At 50.2% G+C, this 7,104-nt stretch overlaps 1 pseudogene; it reads left to right on the forward strand.

Annotated features, from left to right (window-relative positions):
- Positions 1-254: 254 nt before the first annotated feature.
- Positions 255-2,832, forward strand: LOC119267231 (annotated as a pseudogene).
- Positions 2,833-7,104: the final 4,272 nt, after the last annotated feature.

Consider the following 7,104-nt stretch of genomic DNA (forward strand, 5'->3'; position numbering starts at 1 on the left):
GAAAAATTCATTTTCTATGAACCAATTGACATCATTTTTCTATAGGAATTAATATACATGCCATTTCATTTATCATGACTTTCCTAACTATTACTATCCTGTGAAAAAAGGAGGCCTCAACTTTCACCGCCGTAGCAGCATCTCGGAGAATTAACGCATACGTTTATGTTGCACCGGCCGATCCATCTTCCCCCCGTAGGCCGGCTATATATACGGGGTGCAACTCCGAGGAGCAAAACACCACAGGATAATTACCCAGCAGATCATCATCATCGCATTAACGCACCCAGCTAGCTAAACGCGAGGCGCTAATGGCGATCGTTTACGTGCTTCTGGTGGCGCTGATCACCGCCGCGTCTCATGCGCCGCACGGCGCGCACGGCCAGACGTGGCACGGCGACCTCGCGGCGCTCGCCGCGGCGGGCAAGCTCCGCAGCGACCCCAACGCCACCCTGGCGGCCTCCACGGACTTCGGCAACATCACGGCGGCGCTCCCGGCGGCCGTGCTGTTCCCGTCGTCCCCGGCGGACGTGGCCGCGCTCCTCCGCGCCGCGCACACCACCGTGGCGTGGCCCTACACCATCTCCTTCCGCGGGCGCGGGCACTCCGTGATGGGGCAGGCCTTGGCCCCGGGCGGCGTGGTCGTGGACATGCCGTCCCTGGGCGGCCCGTCCTCCGCGGCGCGCATCAACGTGTCGGCGGACGGCCAGTACGTGGACGCCGGCGGCGAGCAGATGTGGATCGACGTGCTGCGCGCGACGCTGGAGCGCGGCGTGGCGCCGCGCTCGTGGACGGACTACCTCCACCTGACCGTCGGCGGCACGCTCTCGAACGCCGGCATCAGCGGCCAGACCTACCGGCACGGCCCCCAGATTTCCAACGTCCTGGAGCTGGACGTCATCACCGGTACGTACGTACGCGCGCACGATATGGGCAAGCACCAGCATGCACCACGCTCACAAGCAACTCCCTCTCGCAAAGTAGTTACGCGGTAATGCTACACGTACGCGCAATTACAGACAAAGATTAATTACAGGCTAAGTTGGGAAAATGTGATTGGAAAGAAGATGTGTGGGGCGGGACCACCCCAGGTAGAATAGGGGGGGCGAAGAGATATAAGGGAAGGGCTCCGTAATTGCCTATAAGGAGCGCGTACGTCTAGAATTACCCCACACTGCAATGCTGCAAAAATAGCTATAACTTGTTCCGGTGCAACTCGCAACTCGCTCATCTTCTACGTACGCACACGGCAGTCTCAGAAGGTGCCGGTAAAAAAATGGCAGCTAGTTACTACAGCTGACCAGCTGGCGGCCGGCTGCTGGGCCGGCCGGGCAGCCGGCGTCGACGTCTTTCAAATTTCAATAGATTTGCCGGCGGCCAACAACGCGTTGACTTTGACATTTCCCCTCTGTGTTAAATTACTACTCCATTACTCCACCCGGCCCGGCCGCATGCACCTTTGCGTTGACACGGTGCAATTAACGCGCGTGCAGGCTACGGCGAGATGGTGACGTGCTCCAAGTCGCTCAGCGCGGACCTGTTCGACGCGGTGCTGGGCGGGCTCGGCCAGTTCGGCGTGATCGTGCGCGCCCGGATCGCGCTCGAGCCAGCGCCGACGCGGGCGCGGTGGGCGCGGCTCGTCTACACCGACTTCGCCGCCTTCTCCGCCGACCAGGAGCGGCTCGCCGCGCCCGGGCCCGACGGCGCGTTCGGGCCGATGAGCTACCTCGAGGGCGCGGTCTACGTGAACCACAGCCTGGCCGCCGGGCTGAGGAACTCGGGCGGGTTCTTCACCGACGCCGACGTCGCCAGGATCGTCGCCGTCGCCGCGGCGAGGAACGCCACCACCGTGTACGTGATCGAGGCGACGCTCAACTACGACGACGCCACGGCCGCGTCCGTGGAGCAGGAGCTCAGCTCGGTGCTGGCGACGCTGAGGCACGAGGAGGGGCTCGCGTTCGTGCGGGACGCGTCGTACCTCGAGTTCCTGGACCGGGTGCACGGCGAGGAGGTGGCGCTGGACAAGATCGGGCTGTGGCGCGTCCCGCACCCCTGGCTCAACGTGCTCGTGCCCCGCTCCCGCATCGCCGACTTCGACAGCGGCGTCTTCAAGGGCATCCTCCAGGGCACCGACATCGCCGGGCCTCTCGTCGTCTACCCGCTCAACAAATCCCAAGTACGTACGCCTCCATCGTACATGCATGCATGCGATCCTGCATCTGCATGGTATATACTCACGCACTTAACTGACACTGGCTCTGGCTCGGTCGTCGTTTCAGGTGGGACGACGGCATGTCGGCGGTGACGCCGGCGGAGGAGGTGTTCTACGCGGTGTCGCTGCTCTTCTCGTCGGTGGCCGACGACCTGAAGCGGCTGGAGGCGCAGAACCAGAAGATACTGCGGTTCTGCGACCTCGCCGGGATAGGGTACAAGGAGTACCTGGCGCACTACACGGCCCACGGCGACTGGGTCCGACACTTCGGCAGCAAGTGGAACCGCTTCGTGGAGATGAAGGACAAGTACGACCCCAAGAGGCTGCTCTCCCCTGGCCAAGACATCTTCAACCTGGTCCTTTGAGTAGATGCAATTACTACTAGTTGTTACTACTTGTGGATTAACTCGTGTGGACAGTAACACATCAGTTTAACTTTAATTTTTCGATTTTACTCATGCAATAGCAAATTTGATAGTAGGTGGTACGGTAATAATATGCTCTGTCGAGCTTGAATCTCCACATGTATCCGTTACTAAATAGCAGTAGTACTGTAAGCAAAAGTGTGAAGAAAGCTCCACCGATGTACACTTTGCCAAATAAATGTTTCATTGAGCTCACGAGCAGAGGATGACTTTGGCATGTCTTGTTCCTTTATTTGTTTGAGCTCTTTTAAGACTGCTCCAATTTATCTCCTAGGGGGTAAGAGTGTTTAATCTGAGCTATCAATGACTGATCAAGGGTAGTTTTGGCTAAATGAGTACGTATCCACTTTCACTGCAAAAAATGAGCATCCACTTAAGGCAAGTTATTTTTTTTAGGTTTAAGTCGAGTTATTTTGATGAGCTAAAAATGGAAGATTTTTAGTTGACTAATTGTCATTTTCTACTATAGTATATTGGAGATCTTCCATATATGATGGTGAAACACCATCGCACTTTATTTCATACCATGAACGGATCGTGGCAGCTAGAAGTATCTTTGTGCTTTTTGTTGTGCAGCCTCCAAAGCTAGATAGAGAAGCTAAGATATCGTGTTTGATAATGTTTGTAGTCTCATATGACATCCATCCAGACTACGGATTCGTACTCAAAAGCATCTCATGTTCGAACACATCATATCTGTGCTGAAGTTGTACATGACGTCTAGCACGTCCATGTGACATGTCTACCCCGTCAAGCTCACTACTCAAAGTCAAACACGAAAAATAGATACATGAAAAGAAATTCTACATATTGTGATGTGTCCTATTCATAGCAAACTAGTGTTTTTGAAAACTCACAATTTTTATGAATGTTTTGCTAATGACGTGTGAACAACTTTGAACACATACTCTTGTGCTCATTCTTCGTACCCTCACATAGTCTAGGAGCACATATTCATGCACGGGGTTGGTAGCAACGAATAAAAGATCATAACAGAACTAGTTTCCCTTAATTAGCCTCACTTATTTTCTCACCCGTCGCCATCTGTAACGCTCTCGATGCGGCTATATCTCCCACGTGTCGAAGCACGACTTAGAGGCATAACCGCATTGAAAGCAATGTCGCAAGTGAGGTAATCTTCACACAACCCATGTAATACATAAGGGAAAAAAGATACATAGTTGGCTTAGAATCGCCACTTCACACAATACATGAATAAAGCATTACATCAACTAGATACAAATAAGGTCCGACTACGGAACCAAAATAAAAAAAGAACCCCAAATGCGACACGATCCCCGATCGACCCCATCTGGGCTCCACTGTTGATCAACTAGGACGAAACAACACAAAGGACAAGATCTTCATCGAGCTCCTCCTGAGCATTGGTTGCGTCTTCTGCACGGACTCATCGGCACCTGCAAGTTGGTTTTGGAAGTATCTGTGAGCCACGGGGACTCAGCAATCTCGCACCCTCGCGATCAAGACTATTTAAGCTTATGAGTAAGGTAAAGGTATGAGGTGGAGCTGCAGCAAGCGACTAGCATATATGGTGGCTAACATACGCAAATGAGAGCGAGAAGAGAAGGCAAAGCACGATCGAGAAACTATGATCAAGAAGTGATCCTAGAACAACCTACGTCAAGCATAACTCCAACACCGTGTTCACTTCCCGGACTCCGCCGGAAAGAGAGCATCACGGTTACACACGCGGTTGATGCATTTTAATTAAGGTCAACTTCAGGTTTTCTACAACCGGATGTTAACAAATTCCCGTCTGCCCATAACCGCGGGCACGGCTTTCGAAAGTTCAGATCCCTGCAGGGGTGTCCCAACTTAGCTCATCACAAGCTCTCACGGTCAACGAAGGATATTCCTTCTAGCGGGAAGACCCAATCAGACTCGGAATCCCGGTTACAAGACATCCTCGACAATGGTAAAACAAGTCCAGCAAGACCACCCGCTGTGCCGACAATCCTGATAGGAGCTGCACATATCTCGTTCTTAGGGCACACCGGATAAGCTAAGCGTACGGGAGCCAACGTAACCCAAGTTGCCAAGGGACGGCCCCGCACGGTGCTCTGGGTTGGACCAACACTTAGACAAGCACTGGCCCGAGGGGGTTAAAATAAGATGACCCTTGGGCTAACCTAACCCAAGAGAAAAAGAGGCTAGGTGGCAAATGGTAAAACCAATGTTGGGCCTTGCTGGAAAAGTTTTATTCAAAGCGAACTGTCAAGGGGTTTCCATTATAACCCAACCGCGTAAGGAACGCAAAATCCGGGAACATAACACAGATATGACGGAAACTAGGGCGGCAAGAGTGGAACAAAACACTAGGCATAAGGCCGAGCCTTCCACCCTTTACCAAGTATATAGATGCATTAATTAAATAAGATATATTGTGATATCCCAACAAGTAAACATGTTCCAACAAGGAACAACATCTCCATGTTCCAACAAGGAACAAACTTAAATCTTCACCTGCAACTAACAACGCTATAAGAGGGGCTGAGCAAAGCGGTAACATAGCCAAACAACGGTTTGCTAGGACAAGGTGGGTTAGAGGCTTGGTTTAACAATATGGGAGGCATGATAAGCAAGTGGTAGGTATCGCAGCATAGGCATAGCAAAAGAGCGAGCAACTAGCAAGCAAAGATAGAAGTGATTTCGAGGGTATGATCATCTTGCCTGAAATCCCGCAAGGAAGAAGAACGAGTCCATGAAGAAGGCAAACGGACGTAGACGAACGGGTCCTCACAAACGCGACGTATCGGAACCAACCCTAAGAAGCAAACACCGGAAAGAAGCACACAACATAGTGAACAACCAACACATGAACATGATATGATATGCGGGATGCGGTATGCGATGCATATGCATGATTTGCAAAGGAATGATGGAACCTAGCCTCAACATGGAAATCCAAGAGTGCCATTGGAAAGGTGAGGTGATTTCGGTTGAAATCGATATAAAGATCACCGGAATCGGATGCACGGTTTGGAAATGGCAAGCAAAACAAATATGGCACCGGACTGCGATAAACAGCAACTAGCCATCTAAATGCACCAAGATAATTATGCTACAGCACTCAAACATGGCAACAAAATACATGGCAGGGATCCATTCATGATGCTTAACAAAAGATGAACAATGAGCTACGGCCAATTCATTCATTAACAGGTTCAAACAAGCATGGCAAAAGTGCAATTGGGAAACATGTTTCAGACTTAGTGAAATTAACAGAAGCCTGGAATTTCAGATCAGGTAGCACACTTTGGAGCAATAAACTATATGCTACAGGAACTTAACATGGCAAAGCAAGGCATGGCATGAAGCTACTCAAAGAGCTTAACAAAAATCCCGTAGTGACCTTGAGCCAAAAGGGATCAGATAATACAATTGCAAGCATGTGAACATGGCAAAAACATAATCAGATCACAGACTTAGTGAAAAACTAGAACATGCAAATCAGATATCAAGTAGGCATGTTTACGAGCTCGATGCACTCACTATAGAGCAAGTCATGACAATCTAAGCATACACCCATCAAGAATACACATTATACAAGCTAGAAATGGCAAGAACAACAACATAGCATGCACGGATCAGCTACAACATCCTCGGCAAAATCGCTAACAAGTAGATAATCTGCCCAGATTCACGAAATAGCAAAAGTAGAGCTCGATTGACTCAATCTAGGGTGCTCCATAATTACAAACAAAGACATGGCTGGATAGAGCACTACATGATTAGCAAATCATACTTACTGATCATCCTCAAAGGAGGCACGGATCACTAGGAAACAACATGAACATATGACATATTGCTAAAAACAGATCAAGGACTTAGAGAAATCCTAAGTCCCTGAAATCAGCATTAAGGAATGCACCACTTGGCAAGCTTGTGCTAGTCACCACACATATCACAAAAATACATGGATAGCACCTCTGTAAAGATGGCAAAACATATAACAAAACTCATGTAAAGCTCAGGAGCATATCATGCACACATTAATCATGGCAAAAATGACAAATAGCTATTTGGTGCAGCAGATATGACAATTAACTCAAATAGCACTCTTCCAACAGCATTTCAGGCATCAAGATGAGCTCAAATGAAAATGATGCAATGAGATGAAATGATGTACTTTCTGATACAAACATTTTGATATGCTACACGTCCAAAACGGTTCTATGGATGCAAAGTTACGACATGATGAACATGGGCATTTGAAACAGGAAATCTCGGGGACTTAGTGAAATTTATACCTCCGCGAAAAGTCAACGCGGGACGAAGAGAAGCGGGACGGCATGGATCCGGATCGGGGCGACGCGTTTGGATCGGGGGAGTGGTGGATCTGGTCTCGATCCATGGGACCTCGCCGGAGACGTGGTGGAGGATGACGCGGAGCTCGTCGGAGTTGCACCGGGGGCGGACCCGGCGACCCAAGGCGACGGCGGGGCA

The sequence above is a fragment of the Triticum dicoccoides genome, chromosome 3A (assembly GCF_002162155.2).
Source record: "Triticum dicoccoides isolate Atlit2015 ecotype Zavitan chromosome 3A, WEW_v2.0, whole genome shotgun sequence".
In the NCBI taxonomy this organism is placed as follows: domain Eukaryota; kingdom Viridiplantae; phylum Streptophyta; class Magnoliopsida; order Poales; family Poaceae; genus Triticum; species Triticum dicoccoides.